A 10,896-nucleotide genomic window follows, 5' to 3' on the forward strand; every position below is an offset into this window, starting at 1 on the left:
CCGCACCGTCCCCAAACTAGACTCCTTTAGGGTCCTGGCCATGATCATCGAGTCCATGGAATCAACACCCAAACGGTGCAGAAGCTCAAGGACAGGATGGAGAACGCATACGACTCGTATGCAGAGTGGCTAATTGTCACCACGGCCTCAAAGAAGACAACCTGCTACGCGTCGTCTACGCGTTTGTTCTCTGCCGCTTCCCCTACGTCACTGCCATGCACAATTGGCTGAACGCAATAAACTCAACGCCCTCATTCGAAAGGTAGTGAAACGGGCCCTCGGCCTACCAATATCCACTTCCACACAGAAATTCCTCAAGCTTGGCGTGCACCGCCCGCTAGAAGAGATCGCCGAGGCTCAGGAGCGAACGCAGGTGACCCAACTCGCGACCACGGGCCGTCACATTCTGCGCGAACCCGAATTCTTCTCCTCGACTACCAGGGATGCACTGAAGTGGACGCCGGTTCCCCGCAAGACCATAGTTTTCATCACATTCGCTCCTATTCTGCGAAACGGTACATCCTGACCACAACAGAGTCGGGCGCCTCATCCGGGCGACCACTCTTCTCCAGCGCATAGATATGAAAGCGGACGGCGTCACGTACGTGGACGCCTCCGCCCAGCTCAAAAATCAAGCCTTCGCCGCTGTCGGGATCTCACACACGCAGCAGACCCTTAACTGCGCTACGGATCCTCACCCGAGATCCTGAGGATCCGGAGAAAGTAGCTATAGCCCTAGCCGTGCTCGACGGCAAACCAGAAGTGGCCTACACTCTAAAAATTTTAACACCCTTAAGGGTGTAAATGGCTTGTCCCATGGGTGACACCCTTTTTGGGTGTATTGCTACACCCCAAGCAAAGGGGGGCAAATTAACACCCCACAACAGAAGGGGTGTTAATATGACGTCACCTCGCCTATGGGTGTAAAACAAACAACACCCTTTCTATATGGGGTGTAACACAGACACCACCCTTTCAATATGGGTGTAGCATGGACGACACCCTTCCAAAAGGGTGTTATCCCCGCAAGTATTTTAGTGTTCACTACAGCCATGTAGTTAATGGGCAGACTAGCTGTTGTGAATGCTGCCTAGCATTAGCTATGGTACTACCTTGTTGAGTATGAGCCAGAATCTGTGAGGCGTCGCCATATTGCGCTTCTGGTTCGTCATGTGGTAGCATAACGTGCGACCCTTTCAGGCAAACAATTTAAGGTTTCGCCATTGCAGCAAGGCACACACGCCATGCTTTTCGTAATCTTCCTCTGCAGCGATAGTACACTGCCGGCAGGATGCAGAGCGCAATAACAATGCGCGCTGCACTGAGGACACAGGATCTCCCGCACCTTGGTACACCAGTACTTATAACGCCGTGGAAACAGCACACAGCCAAAAGCATGGTTACATGCATTTCAGAAATAATTAAAAACCTCCACTTTTCATGGTCAAAAATTTTCGCAACACCAGCTCGACTAGGAGAGAAAGAAACCATAGCTCGTTGTTGTAGCTCATATTGAATGCAATAGAGCGCAAGCAATGCATGGATTGACGACAGTAACAAGTGCAGTACTACAGAAGCATACATTTGCCTGTCAAGCAGTTTTTTGCCGTTTTAAGCACCCACTTTATACCTCTATTCATCAAAGCTTTCATTTATTTCCACGGGATGCTTCTACTAGTACTTTCACACATATGACTTAAAGGTAGCACTGAAAGCCAAAGAACAAAGTGCTTCCACGTCGAATGTTTCAGCATTTACGAACAAAACAGCATGTGTAGCTGTGCGTGCTGTTCAATATATAAGCATGCACTATTTCCTGAAATATATGTATGCTCCATTTACTGCCAGTGACCTGCTTATACCCAATAATTTAGTTTATTTTTCACCATGTGCTTGCATTGAATATTCCACAGGCATGGTAAGTTAAGCTACCAGAATAACAATCAACTAGTCTAAGGTTACCTAATCGAACAAAATCATTGTAAAATTTGTGACAAAATGTCAGAAGAAAAGTATTTATTTCATTAAAGAGAAATGGTTACATAATAATATTTGCACATTTTAAAAGTAAAAAAGGAAGATAAGGAGTAAAACCATACCAATACAAACACACAAGCACCGAATAATGGCACAGGCTTGCTCAATTAAATTTTAAGCAGAACAGTTTCTTTAAATAACCTCACTACGAACTATCACATGTTTTCATTCGAAAAGCACTGCATCTTATTATAACGCACAAAAATACCCGGCCACATAAGTAAGAACAAGTCTGAGTGTGTCTTTAACACAAGGATATAAAGTTGGGCGAGTTGGTACAGTAACATGATCTTGGATTGTAGCGCGAAGTGACACGGACACAGACTAGAAGTAGACAGGATGAGCGCTAACTATCAACTAAATGTTTATTGCAACGAACATATATATATATATATATATATATATATATATATATATATATATATATATATATATATATATATGTGTGTGTGTGTGTGTGTGTGTGTGTGACTGCAAGAAACCGGAGCACATCTAAATGAATATTGAATACAAAGTAATAACATGAAGACGACAAACAAAAGCCATCAGCCATCAACTGCGTGGCAAATCTGAGTGCAAGCTATTCTCTTATCAAGTATACCTGTAGGCATTGCGACCAATGTGCTCCCAAGATGCATGAGGCATTAGTCATTGCAGAGTTGTAAGGACATGACAATCCTAGGATGATTATGTTCTTGAGGCTTTTTCCCCGCTTTCCATCTTTTGAAACTAGTATACTTCAGTCATGAAAACAAAAATGCTACAACTGGCGTGTGAGAAGTTTTGAATGTTATTTCCTAGCAGCTCATTGAAAAGAGCCACGATGAGAAATTCAAATGCTGTTACCTCAACAGACATTCAAATTTCTTAAACACAAACAAAACCAGATAGGCATTAGAGTGAGCATCACTTAAATACATTACACTGGTTTAAAGTTATTGCACCACTTTGTACCAGGTAAAAATGTTAGAAACATTAAGAATGTTAAGATTCTACGGCCAACCGTGAAAACTAAATAAAAAAAATCATTAAGCTTTCTTAAACGGGTACAGGAGCTTTACAACTGGCCGTCTTGGTGATGGACACGCAGATAGATGAGCAGCCATTCCACTGAGACGAGAATGTTGAGGGCTTCGTATGGAAGTCTGCGAGACACTGCAGAGTAGTTCTTGGTCCACATGAAGGAGGTTGCTTGCATACACATCTGGGCCACCATACTGAATGCATGGTGTTACCGGAACCTTTTCCCCCTGCACTGTGGTAAAAAAGCATGGTTAAGTTTATACGATATTTAATATGCAAAAGAAGAGGTGAGGCATGCAGACAGGACACGAGAGTAGAGAAGTGAGCACGAACGCGAAAAACATGAAAAATTTCATTAAATTGTTTTATTAGATAAAATTTTTATACTATGTGTCATTCATTATGAGGGTTCATAACCGCAACATGTTTAATATATAATCAGGTAGAATTATCAGCTTGGTCAGTTTGTACAAGCTCGTTTGAGGCAAGAAATCAAGTTTCACAAACACAACCTCAACATTCTTGATTGAAAAAGGAACACCTCAGATGACATGCAGTCCTGTGAGTGGGAATTGCACAGTTCAAGAAAAACAAATTAAAACTCACAGACCGATCTTGAAAAAGGAATAAGCAGCTGCTACTTCAAAAAGCGAATTAATTGACAGGTTTTAGTAGCACAAGGACATCTTTGGCCAATGAGCGCCAAGTCTATACTGCGAAAGATAAACTTAGTGCATCTTTACAAAGCAAATATATAAAGATGACTAATGCCTCTCTGCACTAGTTGCTTTGCTCTAGCGTGAAGTAATTTTAATGCATGCACACGTACATACACACGCTACACCCAAGTGTAACAGGTGCAGAATTAAAATTGGGCAGCAACAAAGTCGCAACCTTTAACCATTGATCCCAAGCTCTACTAGTAACTGGAGGTAGTACCAATATCGCCAATGATGAGTCGCAATCTTTCTGCCCAATGTTATGCTGCTCTTATTGTCAAAGATGAGTTACAGTCGGCATTGAGGGAAAGCTGCCCTCAAGAGCAGCTCTTATTTTTGTGTTATTTCTAACCAGAGACCAATGAAGCAATATATTTTTAGAATGAGAATGACACCGAAAAATTGAGTACGTAAAAAATTTGGAAAGTTTGGTACATTCTTCCGGAATTAACTTGGGGGTTAACGGCTAAAGCGACAATCCAGAAACTAGAACAAGTTTTGACATGTTTGCTACCAGTGAATGCTAGAAAATATGTTGGCATTCTGTAGTTTTGTCCAACAATGCAAAAGGGATTCTTAATAACTGAGGAAATAAATGGAAAAGTATCATGAAGTATATTTCGTGAATGTAATGCAGTATCACTTAACTTCTGTTACTATATAATCTCCACTTGATTAACCTGCACTTTCTGAACTAGTTCAGGAGGTACTGCATTTCACTACTCATTCCACCAGTTCAACGTGGCAGCAACTGCGCGTTCGGATTTGTTTTACTTAGTGCAGGCTTTGTACAGGGCGAGTTCACAGCATTCCCTGCACTTGGCCGAAAGGTAGTGCATGTTTACGCAGCAGGTGTGGTGCCGCTTCTGCACGAGCGAGGTGCAGAAATCAGAGTTTCATACAATTGCTAGAGGGAACTCTGACGTTAGTGTCCACAGGAGATCAAACAAGAACGGCTGTACCAGCATGGAAATTATGGAAAGTACATGGATTTGCCTAAACTTCGTCTGTTTGGCTTCAAACGGCTTTGTGACTTTGTAAACTAGTCATTTTCAACAATATACTGTGTAACAAATAAATAAGCATTAAAATCGTCCGACAACAGGATTCAAACACAGGAACTCTAGAACAGAAGTCCGATATTGAAACCATTAAGCCACGGAGGCATGTAACGACAATCGAGTGCAACGCCCTGATGAATTTATCGCGGGCATACCAGTGCCTTGACACGCTTGGCGCCTTTTGATTTGGCCACCTGGACAAGCTCAATCGTTGCAATTAATAGCAATTGTGCGTGTTGGCGCCGTCTTCAGCACTTCGAAGAGTATAGACTGCGCTGAAATTTACGACAATAAGATTTATATAGCGTATAATATACGAAGCCACAAGAAAATCTGAATTCACAAGCACGAATATCGGACAAATCCGTGTGCTTCCCGTCATTCCCATGGTGGTACCACTGCAGCGCCAGAGCTCCTTCTAGTAATTACTGTAAGAAACCCTATGGCAGAAATAACCGATGTGCCTCGCATTTTGTTCTGGAGTAATAAACTAAGTTTTGCTGGTCCCATAAATCTTACTGGTCATTAATTCCAAGATTTAGTGCAGTCACATGTCTAGTAGAGAATTGCGGTATTTTGCATAAACATTGCAAAGCCAACTGTGATGAATGTTCACTCTGGTAAATTGTTTATGATCGAGTAGCATAGACTACTGAAGCAATCTCTGGAAGGCAAATAAAGTAATTTTCTTATTAGCAGCCTTTAAACAGCATTCGAGCATATGACACATGCACCTCAGATATGCAGATATTTCCTTGACTCAGCAAGAAGCGATGCTTCATGTTCCATGAGGCTACTTCTATCAAAGCAGTATTGGTGCTCTCTAAAAACAATGCCAATGCAGATGATCCAGATATTTTTCAGGGGCAACCGTTATGCCTGAAATCATGCTAAATTAGTTTTTTTAAACACATGCTCAGACCATGTTAGAAGTGCTTCTTAATATCCTCCTATTTATTAGACTAGTCATATATCTGTACACAAAGGCTACTAATTAGGTCCCATGCTATATCATCATCTTAAAACTTCACTTAGTAATACATATGCTGTGATAAGATTTGAGACCACATTGAAATGCTGAACATGGTGAATTCATTATTTTTAAAATGAAGCTCCTGTTCTTCCAAACGAGAAGAAAGTCTACTGAGGGTCAAAATTTTTCTGAATCACAGCTGGAAGATGCCAGGGAAGGCACGTGGAAACTTATTTGTAATTTTCTATTTAAATGTAGAAATGATAAAGGGAAATGAAAATGATCAAAAACAACCAGGCATGGGGGGAGAACGAACCTACAGCCTTTGGATTAGGCATGCGATGCACTAACCACTGTGCCACCGAGGCACCATTCAACCGTCCACAATGGCCCCTCAGATTGTCGACGCTCGAACACGGCCGTAGTACCACAGTGGTTAGTATATCACATGCGTAATGTGAAGGTTATGGGTCCGTTCGCCACCGACAGCTGGATATCTTTCAATCCACTTTCACTTACCTAGAATTTATCACTTCTATACTTCATATAAAAAACTTAAAACATGTTCCTGTATGCTTTCCTTGGCCCCATTATCTGCTGGCTTCTTCCAGTTCTGTTACTTCTAACACTTATACATATTCTAATCTGGTAAGTAAACAGTTTTGCATGATGCTGGAATGCAATATAATACATTATTGCGGGGCCGTGTTATGTAGAATGCCTTACATTGCCCAGGCAAGGTGTATTAATGTCAATCTGAAAAAAAAAATTCCCACTCCAGGCAGAAATGCTGTGTACTGCTGTGTGCAACAGGGTTTAACAAAAACAACTTGTTCAGAAATAAAGCCACCAAACAACGAGGAAATATGAAAACTAGATGAAAATTTGTGCAGTTGCATGTTAAAAATTTAGCACAGAAACAGATGAAGACATAATGAAGGAAGTGCGAGGATGGTTTATTTTTGACACACGAGGCAATATACTTGAAAGATGCATATGAGCTTACACGTGGAGAAATATTGTTTATGTAGCAGCTAAACTACGAATAGGCCTAGAACACACTGATACAAGGTGTCGAGCATGTAAATCTTATCATGCCCTTAAGTCAAAGAAACATGGCTGTTTCTAATGATTCGCTACACATGGCTGGCTCACAGAACTTAGCCACTTCTATATATGCCTTGTAATTACCAGGTGGTCTGTATGACATGTGCAAGCTTTAAATATGTACAAGTGCCATGTAGCTGGACAGCACCAAGGTAATGTCGTTTGCCATCGTTTTGAGGAAGTGAAACCAATTCTTGCATTTTTCCTAATTAGGTAACTAGTTATTAAAGATTATTTAACTGCTCAAATATTATATTCAAAGCAAAAGTGTCAGTGCGAAAATTGTAGAGCATCCTGAAAAATTCCCAATCCAGCTTTCTACTGCTCAATAGGTGCAACAAATTTTTTTTTCAAGCTTGAAAGAAGCCAGTGAACACATGCAAGAAGTGCCGTGCAACTAACCGCTCGTGCACTTGAACACCGTTTGGCTCCTCCTTTCATGCTTGAAAAGAACTTTTTGAAAAGAATATTTTAGAAATTGATTAATTATTGACTATGTTTTAGGCAAAATGCATGAAATAGTGTGACTGCCACCTCCATTTTCGGCGACATGAATTGACTCCATTTTCATGTCCAAATCCAGCTATACATGGTGCGTGTTTTGAACTGGTTCTGTAATTTAGGCTGGTTTTGACTAATTGAAGCTTCGCACCATAATAATGCAGTCAGCCTAAAAAGAAATTGGTGCATAAATGGTCGCTGTCAGTGATCCATACTCCTTTAACTTAGTGCAAAGTGCTTGTGAGCCAAGAAGTTGGTAGTTCTAAGCAGTATTTCTCATTTTGACCTGGTGTTATAGCCCACTTACTATGATGCCATGCTGCTCAGTCATGCTGGTCCCAGCTTCAATCTAGGCCATGGCAGCTGCCCTCCAATGAGGGTAAAATGCAATAACGCTTATGCACTTAGATTCAGGTGTACATTAAAGAAGGCCAGGTTCCCAAAACTTCAGGTTGTGACTTTGGAATGTAAAAGCACATAATTTAATTTTAAAATCTAAAGGTACTTTATTAGGAGCAGGGGCATCATTTTAAGCTTTTACTGCAATGCCATGGCACCAAGAAGCTCCAAGTAAATAAAAACAATTTCTTAGACAATGTACATATCTTGCAAACATTTACAAACACTTCTCTGCATGCACCTCTGTTGCTGTTATATTTAGACCCGTATGCCAAGGCGGGTTATGATGTTAGAACATGTTTCAAACTTGTTTATTTTTTTACCGCTTTAAAGTTGTTGGTTATTTTGCATCTCATTGTGTGTCGAACGCACATTTCAGTGCATCAATTTCTTCAGAAAGTGCACTCCTCTTTATTTATTTGTGCATGCAAAAAGGGTTCAGAAGAACTGCTTTCTGAAAGTCTGTATAACAAGCAAAAAACAATTCTATGTAGGCTGCACAAAGAGAAAGGATTGGTTTGTAAATGTTATTTAGTTCTTAAAAAAAGAGGCAGCTGTCAGTATTTTGTTCCAAAGTAAAGATTGCCCCTACCTGGCTCTGCTTCATTTTCCGATGTTGATGGTCCATTCGGGGGCACTCAACTGATAGGCTGCACTTTGGCGATGTCGGGTGTGCTGTCACCAGGCCCAAGGTCGATCGACATCCTCACCAAAAGTCGAGTCCAAACGCTATAAAAGAAATATCTCATCATTTTGCTATCAGTTTTGTCATCTTGCGTGTTTCACACACGGCCGTCAGTGAAATATTTCGTCACTTGGATACTGAAAGAAATTTAAGCATTTTCTGGCAGCCAAGCTGATGATGATGATGTGTGGTGTTTTATGGCGCAAGGGCCAGGTTTGGCCAAAGAGCGCCATGGCAAGTGGTAATGTTGACGATGTATTATAGAAGATGTGACTTGGCTGTAAACTGGCCTAAAATTGTCGCTGTAAAGTGCGTAAAATCTACGTGCTATAAAATTATGGCGATGACTAATGACGAATACTATGAACATTAAAATCCATCGTGGAAGAATGATGCAAAATATAAAATATATAGGATGGTAAAATTACTTGGAGCATTGCTGCCTCGCCAGAGCCCTTGAAACACAAGGACCTAGACGCATGTGCTATACGAAACAGCTATCACAGCGGCATCCTCTGAAGAGAGGACGGCAGCCAAGCTGAATACACAGTAAATGGAGAATATTAAGAGCAAATGCAGTTGTCACATCAGATTGATCAAGTACAGCAGAAATGGAAAATAAATCAGTCATACTGTGTCTGTTGGCTTTGAATGCAAGAAACGTAAAAACAGGAACTTGCAGCCACGCCACTTTGAATTTCCCGCGTTAGCTACACCTCACAAGTTTGGCATCGTCCGGTACTCGGGGATGGTAACCGCTTAAAATCAAGATGAACGAGCGTCGGCATAAATTAACAGGGTACTTAACCGGGCAATATTGGCGCATAAAACAACTCACGTAGCGAAGCTACTGTCAATTACCCGATGACGAATCTCCGGGCGGTGCGGTTTGGGCGAACAATTCAAAAAGGAATGAGAGTTTCACTTGTTTCACGCCTACTAAGCTAACACAGAATTTGAGTTTCTTACTAAACTATACTGGATATTTACGCTCCGAATAAAACGCTGGAAATTTTGTTACGTCACATTGCATACGTATGAAAGTGAGGGAATTGCTTTTATTGTATTCTGCCCAGACGGCATGTAGCAGCTACCACTCTCATGCAACAAAAGCATGAAAGTGGTACTCGTGACACCGAAAACAAACAAACAGCGCCAATGTTACGCCCTTTGGAGTTGGAACTAAGCACGATCACGCCAGTTAGTTTTCTAGCTTTCATAACGCCATGAACACGACCAAAAATCGAGCGAAACAACTCTCTGCTCTCGAAAATTGTTACCGCTTGTATTTATATACCTATCGCTGCCACAAGAAAAAGTCAATGGGCTAGCTGTCCACAAGCCGCAGATTAGACTGACAGCAACATATTACGGTAACGTAAAACAATTTCCACGCTGACTTAGCAGCCGCGGTGTGCTCTAAGTGCCAAAGTTCTCGTTTGCCGCTCGAAATTCACACCATGATGACGGGCGCAGCATCTTTCACATGAAATAATGCACGCTTTGCTCCGGAGCTGAATAGGAGGGCGAAACGCATTTGCACGTACCTGAAATCCGCATGCCGGAAACCCGTCGACGCTTCCGAGAACGGGGCGCACAGCCATACACCCGTACGGCTGCTTGAGTTGGACGTGAGGCACTTCTATCAAACATTTCACATGCGACGTTTCACACCGATTGCGCGAACACCAGAAAATGACGCAGGCCGCATTGCGACGACGAGCAGACGTGCATCAACCGATGAGCTATGTGCGCGGATTGCAGAGAACAAAACCATACAAAACGTTAGGCGCGAGAAGATGGCGGCTCTCGTTGCGGAGACGAAGCGGACGAAGCAATGACGCGCGAATGAACGTTGCCAACTGTTGGTTCCGCGTTATGCCGGCGGTGGCGGCTTTAGTGGCGTGTGTTGCGGCTGTCTAATTTTTTATTCCTTTTCCCCAAACAGTATAGCTAAGATCAGTTCTTTGAATTTTTAACTGTGTCGTTTGGCATTATCTTTGTCTTTTTATGCTATTAAGCGGCCAATTATGGCCTCCCAGGTTAGCGCGCTACAGCTTCGCGCGCAAATCTCGGAGGCCATAAGACAACTCAGGATATGCCGTTCTTGTCGTTGTTAACTGTTGTTAACGTTTCATCATCGTTTCTTCAACTGAGATAGAGAGGTAGTGTCCCTTTTCCCGGGGTCGGGAGGGGGCGATCAAGACGGCATCGCTCAGCGGGGGGCGGGGGAGTGGGGTTGGTGTTGGTTCTTATCGCGAAATTCGCGAACCCTGCGATTTTTTTTATAACGTAAGCATTTCTATACTTGCCCAACAAGAAAAACCATCCGTCCATCAGTCCGTACCGCACGATATCTTTCAAGATAGAACACGCAGCAGCGAGTGAATT

At 42.2% G+C, this 10,896-nt stretch overlaps 1 long non-coding RNA gene across 1 annotated transcript; it reads right to left on the reverse strand.

The window, feature by feature from the left end:
- Positions 1-2,493: 2,493 nt before the first annotated feature.
- Positions 2,494-10,303, reverse strand: LOC142574312 (uncharacterized). The gene is made up of 3 exons (XR_012826492.1): positions 10,053-10,303; positions 8,413-8,549; positions 2,494-3,292 (listed from the first exon to the last, which is right to left on the reverse strand). It is a non-coding gene; the product is annotated as an uncharacterized LOC142574312 (long non-coding RNA).
- Between the last annotated feature and the right edge of the window lie 593 nt (positions 10,304-10,896).

This window comes from Dermacentor variabilis, chromosome 3 (assembly GCF_050947875.1).
Source record: "Dermacentor variabilis isolate Ectoservices chromosome 3, ASM5094787v1, whole genome shotgun sequence".
In the NCBI taxonomy this organism is placed as follows: Eukaryota; Metazoa; Arthropoda; class Arachnida; order Ixodida; family Ixodidae; genus Dermacentor; species Dermacentor variabilis.